The sequence below is a fragment of the Condylura cristata genome, unplaced genomic scaffold (assembly GCF_000260355.1).
Source record: "Condylura cristata isolate star-nosed mole 26May11 unplaced genomic scaffold, ConCri1.0 scaffold00002, whole genome shotgun sequence".
Lineage (NCBI taxonomy): Eukaryota > Metazoa > Chordata > Mammalia > Eulipotyphla > Talpidae > Condylura > Condylura cristata.
In genome coordinates this window covers 40669955-40686074 of record NW_004567103.1, presented here as the reverse complement: position 1 = coordinate 40686074, position 16120 = coordinate 40669955, and the positions used below count along the sequence as shown (strand labels likewise).

At 38.8% G+C, this 16120-nt stretch overlaps 1 protein-coding gene across 3 annotated transcripts in view; it reads left to right on the top strand.

Moving 5' to 3' along the window:
* OSBPL6 (oxysterol binding protein-like 6) overlaps window positions 1-16120 on the top strand; it is a 187578-nt gene that overhangs the window by 80292 nt on the left and 91166 nt on the right. For all 3 annotated transcript variants that reach the window (XM_004674483.2, XM_012727374.1, XM_012727368.1), the window contains exon 3: window positions 2040-2224. The gene's annotated coding sequence lies outside the window, so the exon portion shown is untranslated. The remainder of the gene's footprint in view (window positions 1-2039; window positions 2225-16120) is intronic.

Sequence of the window (16120 nt, the reverse complement as noted above, 5' to 3'; positions counted from 1 at the left end):
TCAAAGAAAGTTTGGTTGCTACATTTGATTAACTTTGCAGTTTTTATGTAAGATTTAAGATAGTAAGTCATCTGGAATTTGAAATGCAAATGTGCTATGAATCTTTCTGTCATGCTTATCTTTTGAAATTTGCACAGAATGTGAATGAGAATGTTAATCACAGTCTCAGAACAAGCCACAAACTTCATCCCTGCACAGTGCATACAGGCTGTGTGAAGCATACTTTTCTACAAATTGGGCAATAATGGATTCATTTCTTACAAAGCACCTATAAATGGAAACCTTGCAAATTTCACTTTGTAAAAAATCCCTACGTTTACTGTGTGCTAGGGTGGAAGGTCTTGTCCCTGCTTCCTAGACCTCATCTGGTAGGGAGATAAGAGGTGTGAGCAACACATCAGACCAGAATTAGCTCACCCTAGTAGCACTGACCAGAAGTCAGGTGCCATGAGGAGCTGGAAAGATCAGTGAAGGAGTTTGGAGTTGGGCTAAACATTGAAAGGATGGGCAGGGAAAGGAAGACTGAAGTGGGAAAATGCTCCTCAGGTCTGAGTTATTTAGACTGAACACAAAGGCACAGGCAGTGTGTGTGAGAAGGAAAAGGAAGTTCCTTAGAGATGGTCAGTAGAAGTAGACAGTGAGATTGATGCTGCTTTCTTTGTCCCCTCTGTGACTGGATGTGGGGAAGCATAGCTGAACTCTCAGTCTAGCACAGCTTCTCTGGTCTCCTTTACCTCCCCAGTTACCATGACATGGTGGTAAGACACTATGCTGGGTAAGACTAAGGCAGAGCAATGACATTGAAATGGGTAGAAAGGACTGTCGTAATAGCACAGGGGACTCATGATCATAATTCTTCATCTTATTTTATTTTTTATTTCTTTGTATTCTCTCCTTCTAAAGCTTCACAGGTTCTACCCTAGAAAGGAACAAGAAAGAGGTGGAGGAGTTTCTGTAGCTGACCATTCCTTTGCAGCCCTCCCTTCATTATGAGCATTACAGAGCATAGGTTGAGCAATGTTTCAAAAAATAAACAAAATGCTGAGCATAGAAAAATAATCTTGATGAACCCTAACCTTAGTTCTTCTAAGTTATCATCATAGTCATCAATTAAAATTTATTTGAAACCTACAAAGATGCTTGGATTTGTCTTATAACACAATAGAGAATTTGTAAAGAACTAGTTTTTAAAGGTGGAAGGGAAGTTTAAAACTCCTTCTCCACACCTGGGTAGATGTAAACCTTTTATATTTTCATTAATCATGATCTTTTAGAATGTGTGTGTGCGTGTAACAAAATAAATAAAAAGATAAAAGATAAAATAAAGAGAAGGAACAAATAAACAAAAAATCAAACCTGGGAGTTATTTTTAAGCTACAAATAAATGTACTGCTGGAGAGGTTATGACTTGAAGGGAAAATCCAGGGTTGTATTTTAGGATGAAAGTAACTTACTTTATCTTTTACTTTGAGTTACTTGCTAAGGTTTTTCTTTTTTTCAATTAAAGTGAACATGTTTTACCTTCTCATAAACATTTTCTATCTTTCTCATGCCTTCTGAGAAATTATGTCAAGTTGAAAATTTTGTATTCTTTGATATTATAGTCAGTTCTTTCTAGAGGATTGCTCAAATTTAAGGTGGTAATTACACTATTAAGACAAATCAGAGACATTATATTTACATGTGTCTTTATCAGGACACTGGTATTGTACATTTATATGCGTGTGGGATGAGATCATGTCAACTTGCAGCTTTTAAAAGCACTGTTTGCAGTTTACCTTTAATTGGAGAATTAAATATGTTTCTGGAAAAATATTTTGTTCGCTGTGTAAATTGAGTTATTGTGAATACTGGTTACATTTTTGAAATTACAGAATGTTGAGCAAAGAAGATGAGAAGCTGAGACACAACCCTTATGAATTTTCTCCTCAAAAGATAAATTGAAAGGAATTTTTCTGATTGGTCATTCATAGACACTACCAAAGAAGTTCATGAAAATTCTATGGAAGGATACGCTAACTGTAACCTGTCTTTTTTAGCTTCTGCCACTTGCTGCAAAACAACCAGAGGAGGAAGTCAAGGCGCCACTCCTGCTACTTACCCAGTAATTCTAACAGTCGACAGAATTCCTAGGAAAAAAGCTCAGGCCTCTGAGGAAAAAGCACAGCGCACAGCTTTTACCCAAAAGCTGACACGGGAGGACCATTAGACACCAACTTACAAGGTGAGTCAGGAGAACTCAACTTAAACTTAAAAGCAGTTAGATTAAGGAGTGTGAAAGATAAGTGAGGTATTAGTAAATCTCAGGAAGATGTTTATACTTTGAACGTGTATTTGAAATCTGACAATATGAGTTAATCCTCATTGTGTTTAGCTGTCTAAATAAAAAGTTCTGTAATGTTCTTTAAGGATAAGAAGTAGAAAAACATCCCAAAGTATGTGTTAACCTGTTTCTACTTGCACCCTGGCATCATGTGGAAATAAAGTCTTTCTTCCCTCACTGAGTAATGAATCTGCAGACCAAAGCTATGATCAAAGCGTCACCCTTTCTTACCCTGTGCCCTTGCTTTTTGTTAGATATGCACACAAACCCACACACGCACACATACACACATTCTTAAAATGCATCCAGTTTTTGGGCCCTCCCTGGTGGCACAATGGATTAGAATGCAGCACTGCAAGCTGCCTCCGCTGCCTCAGTGCGAGTTCAATTCCACACCGGGGAGGCGACCCACATGGCGCAAGCAGACCTCTCCTGACCTGCCTGCTGCTTTCCTCAGCAGTGTACCTCATTGATCTGCCTGTTCTGCTCCCCACTGTCTTTCTGGTGAATTCTCTCACTGCCCCTGTACCTCTGCTTGTACTTCAGTTGTGTATGCATAACATTAAAAAAATTTTTTTAAATGCACCCAGTTTTTAAAAATCTTTCATAGTAAACAAGTGGACAGTGACTGTTTTCTTTTTATACACGGGGCTAAAATAACGAATGTGATACCAGAAGTATTTCCATGGTCTCCTTGTCCTCTTTGATATTTGCAGTTATTATTTGCAGAGTCATTTTACATGTACTAGTTGACATCTCAAGCCCAGTGAATTTGGTCTTCACAATTTAGACACATCCCTCCCAATTACACGAACACATCTTTCTCGAGGTCAGAGATCTGTAGACTGGGAGTGCTGTCAGTGTTCTACGGGACCTTTTACAGCTATGTATCTTCTACTCAAGCTCTTATTCCTGCTGGGGCTCAGGCATGGGGGTGGTATTGATAGTGTAGACACTATAATTTGGGAAATGTTCCCCAAGTGTTCTGATAAGGTAACCTTTGCATGAACTGTCGCTCCTGGTAGCAGGAATCAAGGTTCAGTCATTTCATGTAAACATTGTTATGTGAGGAATTTTCTTTTGTTTACTGTGCTATTTTTAATTTTTTTATTACATTATTTAAAATTACATTTTAGAGAAGAGCTTGCAAACAGGTAGCCCACACACCATACTTTAGCCTAATTTTTAAAAAATTCTTTTAAAAAAATTTATTTATTTATGCATACAGAACTGGGGTACAGACTAGAGATGCAGAGGCAGAGTGGGAAGCAGAACAGACAAAATGATGACGTACACTGCTGAGGAGAGCAGTGGGCAAGGCAGGAGAGGTCTGCTGTGCCATGTGGGTCACAGCTCCGGGGCGGGGGGGATCAAACTTGTGCTGAAGCAGCTGTGGTTGGCTGTGTAGCACTGTGCTTTAACCCATTGAGCCACTAGGGAGGGCCCTAATTTTTTTTAAATTGTTAATGTTGAACAATCTAGAAATGTCACATATAGGAATAGGGACTGGAAATGTTTCAGAAGATTAAATATCTAGTCTTGTTACTATTCGAAGGACTGAAGTGTGCTAGCCTTTAGCATTTTCTAAGTATGTATCCCAACAAATCTTAACGGATTTATCTAAGCTTCCTGGTACCTATAGACTTTTGACGTCAAGATATTTGCTTTAAATCTCAATTTTTTCCTTCTCTTCCACATGGAGTCACCTCCATATTATTTACACATAATAATACTCTGTTAGTCTTTATTCTCTTTTCAACTATATTATTTCATACAAATGTGCTTTGAGAACGACTGCTTTTAAAATTAAGCTGATATCTTCCAGGCTTGCCTGTGAAGAAGGAAGACTTTTCCCGAATCCCCTGGTCCATTGTTCTTAGTTTAGAAATCGGATTTGCTAAGTAATAAGGTCTGAATAATTCTTTCCTGACCTTTGGTAGTCATCTCAGTCTGATATTTTGTGACCTCCATGTTCCACTGCTGGATTTGACTATTTTGGCTGCAGGGAAGTAAGACTGATTCATTGATTTGATTGACATATATAAAGATCTAGAGGTCACTTATTAACCACTGATACCAGAGCCATTTGGTGAGTAGTCTGCTGTGCCATCACCACTGAAGGACTTTGGACTGAGAAGTCTCACCTTCAGAATCAAATGTACCTTCCAGCACAGTGGACTGTAATTAACCATAGGACTTCTCTTTTCTCATCTTTGCTCACCTATAGTGATCACTATATTTGCTTACCTAGAGTGATCTCTATATTTCTGGGAATTGAATTACTTACAGTAATTTTCTTGTTAATTTAATAAAAAACCAAACTTGTATTTGGTAATAAAGAGTTTTAACCTGAAAATATTTTATATCATGGGGCCCTTCTTTGTAAGCATTAACTAAGCTTCAATTTTAATTATTTAATTGTAGCATACAGTTGGGGTAAACTGACTCTGTTTCCCCCAAGTGGTTCTAATACCAACAACCAATTTAACTTCAAAAGGGTAGCTCCTATTACCTAAACAGATTTCAGACCCCAGCATATCCATTTTTAATGTTGAAGCACATAGGAAAGGAAGCCAGCTAGACTGGATGTTATTTTGGGATGTTCGGTGTCTTTTGTCTGCATTGTGTTGTGTTGTCTCATGGAATTTCCTTTAGGTCAGTATTTCCTGGGATCTCTTGATATTCGATCACTGGCAATGATGAAATGAGTCCTAACTATCAGGTTTAGGTTGATGGAAATAAAGCACCTGGAAATTTGCTTCTACATAGTTGCTGAGTTGTGACTTGACTATATAAGAAACAAATTGGAAACTCTTTTTAAAAGGAAAATACAAGTGATGGGTGTCTCATTTTCCTGAAAAAAAAATGTATTTTTATTGTTCTTTCATCATAGGAATTAATTTGTATGCACATACATTCAGAAATGGTTATAGGAAGCTCCTTTAGCTCTTTTTCTTGCAGTTATTGTTATATCAGCTCCACATTCTATTTCACTTAACTTTCTGAGGAAAGACAATCAAAGTTGAAAAAAATGAAAACAAAGTAAGGAGTACCTGGAAGCTGTTACTACAGTAAAAACCACTTGAAACATAGTGAAAAAGGCAAATCCAGTAAATGAGTTAACCCAGTTAGTAAACATAACAATGTTGGATAGGACGTAGGAGAAGAGAAAGAGTATTCAACCCCGACATTGTGAGAAGGCTGAGTTTGTGCCACTGCATTTTTTCGAAGGACAGGGGGCTTCTCTCTCAGATAACGGAAAGGGAGAGAGTATCAGGAGACTACTGGCAACTTGGGAACTGCAGCGTTTTATCTGCCTCTTTCAGCCTTTGCTTCACTTTCCTGTTTCTCCGCTTGAAGGTTGTCTCTTCTGTTCAAGAAGCAACCTTGTTCTGTAACACTGACGAGGACACTGGGTGGTAGCAGGGTAGTAGCTGGGTCTTCTCCGGGAACAGAAGTGAGAAGGCCTTAAAAACTCTTTCTCATTCTGATGAGAGGAATGGGAACTAGAGGCTAGGGAAGACTCTTTGTCCAGAAATAGGGCCCTGTTCCATCACCCCTGCCCTGTACATTATCTTTCTCAGTCTGGAAGTAAGGTTTTAGAAAAACGGATCATCACCCAGCATTGGAAAGATTTAAACTAGCTTTGGAAAGTGAATTATATGCTGACTATATTATATGTAGTGGAAGTGGGAATGAAGTAATTAAGTGGAAAAAAGTTGCTATTGATGTCAAAAGTTTCATATGTGGCTAGCAGGAAAGAGGGAAGCTGTGATTTGTTTTTAAAGACTTTTTTTTTTAAAAAATACCTTCTATTTAGAAAATGTCAAACTTATGCTAAACAGAAGACAGTCATGGAAAGTCCCATGTGCATCCACCCAGATCCAATTATCTTTCCCCTTTTACTCAGAGGCTATTACAAGTAGACTGCATGTCATATTCATCCCTCCTCCAGGCTTTACTGTGCTTCTATTAAAAAGCACAAAGACACGATACGATTGCCACATCAGCAATATGAATAATTATTTGATATCATTTACTACTCATTCCATATGTTAATGTCTCTATCACATTTCTTATCATTGTCTTTTTGCATTGAATCCTAAGTAGTATATACCTTTTATTTTGTTACTGAGTCTTAGTCTCTTTCATTTAGAATATTCCTTTTTTTCCAAGTCATTTGCTTGTTGAAAAAACTTAAGTCACTTGGGCAGTAGAATGTTCTACATGCTGGGTTTGGCTTTGCATTGTCATTTAACATTTTTGTCACCCAAATTACTAGAAACTGGGAGTTAGATCCAGAGGCTTGATTGGAGTCAGATTCTCTTTTGTTGATAAGAAGTCTTGCTTTCCCAGTGCTACATACTTCATATACCATCTTCTTGGGAGGAACATATGGTCTGGCTGCTCCACGCTTGGCGCTGTTGCGTTTGACTAGTAGCTTTAGTGACTAGCATCTGATGCCTCTGTTGTGCCGGTCCCTACTCTGTGTTTTTCATCTAATGACTTTATTTGTCAATGATCATCGCATAAGTACATGATCTCATTAGGGATCGTAAAGATGGTGATTCCTTCTTACCCACCCCCACATCCTATCATTTCTTCTGCTGTTGAACAATGCTTTTGTAAGGAACTTGCCTTCATCAGCTAGTAATTGGTGACCCTGAAATACAGTCTCACAGGAAAGGCAGCAGATGCACTTAACATGTCTCTTTGACAGTTGTAGAGTTGTTGTATTAGTTTCTTCCAAGGGTGATAGATAAATAGATTGCCTTTTATCACATCCCCTATGCCACGTCTGCTGTATGTAAAGTGTTCACTCATTCATTCGGGCTTTTATGCATTCATCCAGTAGAATCTATAGAGTATGTACTCAGTAAGCACCAGGTGTTATTGTAGACCTAGGTACTAGAACAAGGAGAGGAGGAAATAAAAAGGTGAAGTCTCTAGAGATAGACAACAAACCAGTAAATAATGTAACTATTGAGTGAGAATAGTGCTGTGAAGGAAATTGAAAGAATATTATGTGTTGGGCCCTCCCTGGTGGCGTAGCGGGTTAAAGCACAGCACTGGGGGGCTTGGGCCACTTCTGCATGAGTTCGATCCCTGCCAGCCCTAGAGGAGATTCACATGGTGTGGCAGACCTCTCCTGACACGCCCACTGTTCCCCTCAGCAGTGTACTTCTTCGATCTGCCTGTTCTGCTTTCCACTCTGTCTCTGGTGAATCCTCTCACCCTCTACATCACTGGCCTGTGTCCCAGTTCTGTATGAATAAATAAATAAATATTAAAAAAAAAGAATATTGTGTGAAAGTGACATAGGTGAGAACTGAGGAGTGAGCTGCTTACTAAATTTTCATGTTTAGGATACTAAATTTGAAAGTCCTAGGCAGGTTATTTGTATAATAACTACACATTTGGCATTTGAATGTTGGATATATCCAAGTGTCTAATTTTTTCAATTTGTACTATAATTTGTTAAACTTTAAGACTAAAATCTCTTGTTTTGTTAGCTTATGAAAACTGGAGGGCATCCTAAAGGAAGAGTAAATGGGAGTTTTCTGTATTTTTATTTGTGACCTTTCTCCAAATCTAAAATTATTCCTAAATAAGACATTTGAAAAAAAAAAACAAAAAACAAAACTGGTGAATAAATGGTAAACTACATTAAATCAAGTACAGTGTTACTTAGATATAGTGAAGCCAGACTTATACAGGCAGGAAAAGGCCTGGGCGGCAATGTTGTATGTTGAGAACTTATTACTGGTAGCTCTTGTATATTAGATTTTTACTGCGTCACTCATTTTTGGATTAGAGAATTTTTTTTAAATGTTTCATTTACCTTTACAAGTTTCAGAAACATAAACTTAAAAATAATGATAGCTTGGGTCCTCCCTGGTGGCACAACGGGTTAAAGCACACCGCTGTGAAGCTAGCTGAAGTCATTTCAGCATGAGTTCAATCCCTAGCCAGGGAGCTGCCCCATATGATTCAGCAGACCTCTCCTGACCACCAGCTGCTCCCCTCAGCAGTGTACTTTGTCAGTCTGCCTGTTCTGCTCCCCACTCTGTCTCTGGTGAATCCTCTCGCTGCCTCTGCACCTCTGGGGAAAAAATAGTGGTAGTTTACACTTTTCCTTTATATTTTTAAATGCATGCATTTTCTTTTAAATACCAGTGGCTGCTTAAGATGTTATCCTTCAGGTAGATGTTAGGACATCTTATTCACATGAGGCTTAATTCAGCCGCATCACAAATAAAAGTTTACTCTGATTAAGATAATCTCTTCCATTTGTCTTTTTAGTATTTTTCAATTGGTGTATTTCTAAGCATAAAGAAACTCCTTTCATCACATGTTAGGACAGAGAGAGAACTCTGAAGTTGGCAAGAAGCCATTACATTACAAAGTCTCTGCCTTGTAAATGCTTTGTCTAATCTAGGGGGGTTAACAGACCTGCCCCGTGAGGCAGTTTGCTAATTATACAGTCTTTGCTCTCCAACATCTGGTCTCAAGGATGCTTCCTGATCTTTCATAATTTAGTTCAGAGGTCAGCAAATGATAGCCTACTGGGCAAATTGGCTTGCAGCCTGGTTTTGTAAGTAAAGCTTTATTGGAATGTAGTCATGCCTATTGTCTGTGACTGCTTTCCTACAGTGGCGTGTTGAGACGCTGTGGCAAGGGTGTCTGGCTCCCTTATGTAAACAGTTTACCAACCTCTGATCTAGTAAAATACAGTGACTGGAATATTTCTTTTCATTTCCGTACCTGAGATATAAAAAAATTGTGCAAAAATAAGAATTAGTAGACAGAGCCCTATACAGTTCATGACAGAACATTTTGCTTTATTTTCTCATAAATGGAAGTGTACTGTGTTTGTAATAGAAATAGTTTTCCATAGCTTACCAAAGTTTTCAGAAATGGTTTTATAGTATAAAGACCATATGCATAAATGTTAAAAGTTTTAGTTACTACTTGAAATTCATAGTATAGATTTTTATTTCCTGAGGAAAACGCTTAACTGTTCCTTTATTTTTAAGATTTTAGGTTTGTAATGGGGCATGATTTTGTTTCTAACACAATATCAATATATCAAGTATTTTTGGAACTAAAATAACCTTAAGTGGGTTATTTGATCACTCCCTTGTGTTTATGTGTTGATCTTATTTTTTAATAAGGATATGCCACAAAATCCATTTAAATACACAAACCAAACCCTTTATTTCTATTTTCATTAACTTATGCATTCGTCCCCCAAACCCTTTATCTTTTGATGGAAAGTTAGCATATCTTTCTTATAGGGACTTTTTTTTTTTAAAGATTTATTTATTTATTTATACAGAACTGGGGTACAGGCCAAAGATGTGGAGGGTGAGAGGATTCACCAGGGACAGAGTGGGGAGCAGAACAGGCAGACTGACGAAGTACACTGCTGAGGGGAGCAGCGGGCGGGCCAGGAGAGGTCTGCCACGCCATGTGGTCTCCTCCGGGGCAGGCAGGGGTCGAACTCATGCAGAGATGGCTTAAACTTCTTAGTGCAGTGTTTTATCTGCTGCGCCACCTGCGAGGGCCCTTCTTATAGGGACTTTTAATGAGATTGTGTCATAGATGAAATCAGTCTCAAAATTGGTGCTCTCAAAACTTGTGTCCTGAAGTGTGTATGGAGACAGTTGATGTTCTCGTGGATACACAGTGTCCTCAGATCTGTTTACCCTCCAGTCACTTGGAGGAGGAACTCAGAAGAGAATGCAAAATAATCTGTGCAGTCAGCCCTGATCAAGGATTATTGGGGGGCAAAAGAGGCAGGGTCCAAAGGTGGGTGGGAGTGGAGGCAGCGAGTGGAGATTCCTAAAGCGAAAAAGGGGAGCAGGTGCGAGGAAGACATGGGAGTCAGAGTTCGGTGTGAGTCTTCCTGCTCATCTTTTTGCAGGTCTTTATTTATACTGTTTAGCAAGATTTAGTTACAATAGTGCATCAGGTAAGTTAATAAGAAAGTTAATTAGTTTTAAAGGAAGAGGGGAACAATGCATCCTCTTCCTGCTACTTTATGGCACACTATACTATACATCTTTGTGATAGCTTTCATGTATATGGATGTTTAGCTATGACTTCAAAGGATAAGGGTCTGGAAAAGGATGAGCTGTTAGCAAGGGATTTAGGAGGCCTAGGGAAGGAATAAATTGTGTTAGCAGAGTCGTTAGTGATAGTCAAAAGCAAAGCTAATGGCTAACTTAAGGTTAGCAGAGAGTAGCTAGTGTTTGTTTTAGGAAAAGGTTAATTAAGACTAGCAGAGAGTAGTTAGTGATTGTTTTAGGAAAAGAGTAAATTAAGAGGAAGTCACATAGTTATGCATTAAGCAAAACCGGTGTTGATAATGTCAGGAAATTTTCCATGGGTCCTTATGCCCTGGGAGTTATCTAAGATTTGCTTTTAGTTTCAAAAGACCAAGAAGCTTTCCAGGAGTCTTGATGCTCCTGGGGTCTTATCTCTCCAGAAGCTTACCTTTTGTCTTCAATGAAAAGGAATTTCCTGCCCTGGAGAAGCTCAGCTCTTATTTTGCCCAGGCCAGGTAGCCAATTTAGAACTAAGGCAATCCAGTTACAAACTGGTGTTGCTACAATATTTTTGATATTATGATTATACAAAAAAGGGAGGTCATAACATAAGTCAGCAATGGAAGCTCCGATTTTTCAGAGCATTCCCTATCTGCCCGGAATTTGTCAGTCGACAGAAGTTGCATAGCTTGTGTCACTGTGCAGCTTAAATTTGAACATATTATTGCTTTTGCTTTTCACAACTCCTTAAAGTAGCTATTATTGTCCTGCTTGGGTAGATGAGGAAACCGAGGCACAGAGAGAATAAGTAAATTGCCTAAAATTTCATAGTTAGGGAATTGGCAAACTTGAGATTGGTTTCAAACCCAGGCAGTCCTTGGAGTTTTTTAGTGTAAAAATCAAAGGGAAAAATACCTCAGGTTATGTGGAATGGTGTATTGGTAATGTTTAAAAGTCAGCTTTCAAAAAATAAGCCCCAATTTGCATGGTAAACATATTCCCAATGTGGCAGTTGCAAGTGGCCAAGGAAACTGAGCTGGCAAGAGGTGCACACTCGTACCCTAGCCTGTGCAGGCTGGCTGCAGCTCACCACTAAATGTGTGTGAGTATTGTCTCACCCCAGGTAAGTGCAGACTTAGGGCCTGGCAATAGATCCTCAGTGACTATCAGCTATTTCTTCTTCCTGGAACACATGAGAACAATAATTGAAACCAGCTCTCATGTTGAGTGCTCAAGACAAGAAGAATTATGGACACCCCGAGTGGGTAAAGGTCTGCATGAACACTACTATTCTGGAGGGGTGACAGTTTTTTAAATCCTACTAAGATTCTTGACCATGAAATATCTGTGATTAGGGAGATAATGGCCCATAAATTAACTAGGAGGCAGGTGCACTAACTCTTTGCAGCCAGACCAACCTAGCTGGCATCTTTTGAAAGAACTACATTGCTCCCTCCATTCCTATTCTTTATGTACTGTTTGGCTCCAGAGAGAACAGAACCCAATAATGCACGAGCCTCTGGAGTGCTATTAAGCAGCAGATGGATCTTTTTTTAGAGCAACCCAGAGGCTTTCTCTTGGGACTGTTGAACTTTGTACAGTCTTTTTCTTCTGCTGACTCCTGAACAGATAGGGAACTCCATTCTACAAATCATTTGGTTTGAGGGCATTATGTGTGGGCAAATGTAGATGTAGTTAAATCAAAGAACTGACATGAAGGTATTTATGTATTGGCAACCAGTGAGAATAATCAGCGATACCTACTTAATGGCCAGGATGGAGAAATTCAATGTTCATTTGTGTGATTAGCTCCATCAACAATCTGAGTGGTCTTTATGGTCCATGACAAATAATGAAAGTGCCACAGTCTCCTTCCTCAAAGATAGCACTGAATGAGCCCAAATAGACTAGGGCAGTGCATGTACTACAGTTATTTGTTGCATGAGTATAGACGTCATGCAGGATGAAGTATACCGATTGCGTTAGGAAATATATTTTTTAAATATTTTTTAAACATTTATTTATTTATTCATACAGAACTGGGGTACAAGCCAGAGGTGCAGGGGCAGTGAGAGGCTTCACCAGAGACAGAGTGGGGAGAACAGGCAGATCGACAAAGTACACTGCTGAGGGGAGCAGCATGTAGGTCAGGAGAGGTCTGCAGTGCCATGTGGTCATCTCCGGGGCTGGGAATCGAACCTGCACTGAAGTGGCTGTGGAAGCTTGCAGTGCTGCATCCTAACCCGTTGTGCCACCAGGGAGGGTCCAGGAAATATTTTATAAAGATGTGTCCTGTGCACAGAATACAGGTATCCCTTGTTTTACTGTGCTTCACTTCAATGTGTTTCACATATATTATGTTTTAACAGACTGAAAGTTTGAGGTCACCTTTTCTTATGCAAGTCTGTTTGGCACCTCTTTTTGACATCATGCGCTCACTTCATGTCTGTGTGAAATGTAATTAAGGTGTGGGGGGTTTTTTAGTCATAGCCCTATTGAACGCTTAAACTACTGTAGAGTGTAAACATTACTCTCATATTGTGCTGGAAAACCAAAAAATTCATGTGACTCACTTTCTAGTAATATTCACTTTTTTGCAATGGAACTGTTCCTGCCATATCACTGTGAGGTGTGCCTGAAGAACAAAATGAATGCCTGATGTTACAAAAGTTGTGATAGCTGATAATTCAGGAATACTTCTCAATTGTTGTAAACTGACCATTTTAACCATTTTGAAATGTGTGGAGTTCGGCCATTGCCATTAAGTGGATTCACATGGTTCTATAGTCATCTCCACTGCTGTGGTGTGAATTTCTGGTCTTCCAAATTTCATAAATTAAAATCCTAACCCAGGTGATGGTATTAAGATGTAGGGCCTTTGGGAGGTGATTGGGTCAAGAAGGTGGAACTCTCCTGGATGGAAGTGCCTTATAAAAGAAACACCAAGAGATCCTTTGTTCCCTCCCAGCAGGTAGAGATACAGTGAGACCTTTTTCCTGGTAATGCCAGCACCCTAGACTTCCCAGTCGCCAAAACTTTGGAAATAAATGTTTCTTGTTTATATCACCCAGTCTGTGGCTTTGTGACAGTAGCTTCCATCTCTAGAACTTTTCATTTTCCAGACTGTATTTCTGTACTCATTAAACGCTAACTCCACTTCTTCTTCACAAACCCTGGCAATTACTGTTACTCTCTCTCTCTAAATTTGGCTGTTCTAAGTACTTCATATAAGTAGAATCACACAGTGGTTGTTTTTTTGTGTGTGTCTGGCTTATTTCACTTAGCATAATTCTTCAATATTCATCCATATGTCAAAATAATCATCTTCTTTAAGGCTGAATATTATTCCATTGTATGAAATCATCACATTTTGTTTATTCACTCATATGCTGATGACACATGGCCTGCTTCCACTCTTGCTTATTATGAATAATGCTACATAGGTTATCGATATTTGCAGGTATACAAATATCTTCAAGTCCCTGCTTTCCATTCTTTTGAATAAATACATACCCAGAGCTGGAATTGCGGCATCATGTGGTAATTCTATTTTTAATTTTTTTGAATCTCCACCATACCATTCGCAGTAGCAGTTACATTATTTTATATTCCCAAGAGCTATGCACCAGTATTAATTCAAGAACATTTTTAACCTAAGCCAATTTTGTCTACTTTAACTAACTCTCTAGCATACTTCAGCTCAGTACAGAAACAGTTGTTTCGACAGGAAATTCCTCTGGAGAACAGGGCATGTGCTGCTACTTCAGTCAGTTGGTGGGCTCAGTAAGAGTTCACACACATGTGGATTTATGAATTGTTATTTAAGGTCACAAAGTAGGAGCGAAATGTCTGACATTTCCTGTTGTTCTGAAACAGCAGCATCTGCTGACAGTACCTATCAGCAGCCACAATGTTATTTTTTCAGATATACTCAACATTAATTTTCAGATGTCATTACCAAGTTACTCTTCAGAACATATTAACTAGGCTCAAGAACCAAGTATTGAATGAGAAGTGACTAAAAGATATTAGAAAATTAGCATTTGGTATCAAAAGGCTTTGTCAATTATGTTCATGAAGTGTACTCTCATCAAAATCACTTGTCTTGTGAACTCATTATATTAAATATATAGTACGTCTTTTGTCCTCATAGATTTTTTAAACTTGTGCTAGTAACAGGTAAGGAGCCAGTATGTTTGTGTGCATGCCATCAGTAGTGCACAGTCCTTTAAAACACTTGATTTGTTTCTTCTTTGATGATTTACTAGTGGATTGGGGAGAAAAAATTTGTTTCCTAGGCTTTGATGTCAAATGGGTCTGGAAATCAAAGTGAGGAGAGCGCTGCTTAATCAACTTTCCAAGATCACTTTGCTCACCTGAACTCTGTGAATAACAAAGAGAATGCCTGGGAATGGTGGTTAGTGCTTGGCCTCAGACGTGGTATATGGAAAGGGCCTGCTGTCTTTACTGCTTCCTTGGCATGATAGAGAAAGCCAGGAAGGAGGTGGCATGGCATTCAAGACCTTTTCCTTAGTATTGACTTTGAAGACCATCCTCGTAAGCATTCCCCAAATACCACCTCACTCAAAGCTGTGGCCTGATACAGTCCTTACAAAACAAAGGAAGAAAAAAGTATACAAAGAGACACAGCTTCTGATTGTAACTGACCGAAACTCTAATCCCCTCGTCTCTCCTTAGGCCCTATACTAGGTAAAGGAATAGACAAAAATAAATTCTGCATCACCCAGCCCTGTAGGGTGAATTTTAAAGGGAGGGTTTGAGTCCTAACCAAATAAACAACAAGAGAATCCAGAATAATTGGCCAAATATTTCTTTGACACGGATCAGATTTTGCATAAATAAAAAAATAAAAAACAATTTTGAAATGTGTATATAAGACATAGGAAAAATTATTCCCCCCAAAGGAGAGAAAATTGTTATGCGCAAGAGATAGCTAGAGGGCTTCTTGGCAACATTAACCCTAGCAAAAGACAGTTAGCTTTGGAGCAAAATGAATGCCTGATGTTACAAAAGTCGTGATAGCTGATAATTCAGGAATACTTTTTAATTGTTGTAAACTGACCATTTTAACCATTTTGAAATGTGTGGAGTTCGGCCATTGCCATTAAGTGGATTCACATGGTTCTATAGCCAGCACTGCTATGGTGTGAATTTCTGGTCTTCCAAATTTCATAAATTAAAATCCCAACCCCAGGTGTTGGTATTAAGATGCATTACATGGTCACAAAATGAAAAATACGTCCTGTTCTCTAGAGGAATTTCCCATCCAAACAACCATTTCTGCATGTGCTACACTGTGTCCTCACTCTTTGTGATCCTGGTTGGCCCCAGCTAGAAAATTGCTGTTAGTTCCTCTTGATTGCTCTAAAATCCTAAGTGTAAATCTCTAAAACTCCCTATTAAATCACCAGGATTGAAAACTTGGGTAGGAGGTGGGTAGGAAGGGTCTTATATTACATGCAAGTCTCAAAAGATACCGTTTTTCTCTTGACTGTGACATACAGGTTGTAGGTACCAGCATGATTTACAGACATTTAAAGGGAAGCAGAAGTATAGCTTTAAAGGGGGACTTGCATCTTTCAAATTATGGCAAATATAAAAGTCTATTAAAGCCATAAAAAAATCAATGTTATGTCTTTTGCAGCAACTTGGATGGAGCTGGAAAAGATCATGCTTAGTGAGATAAGCCAGAAAGAGAAAGAAAAATACCGGATGGTTTCACTCA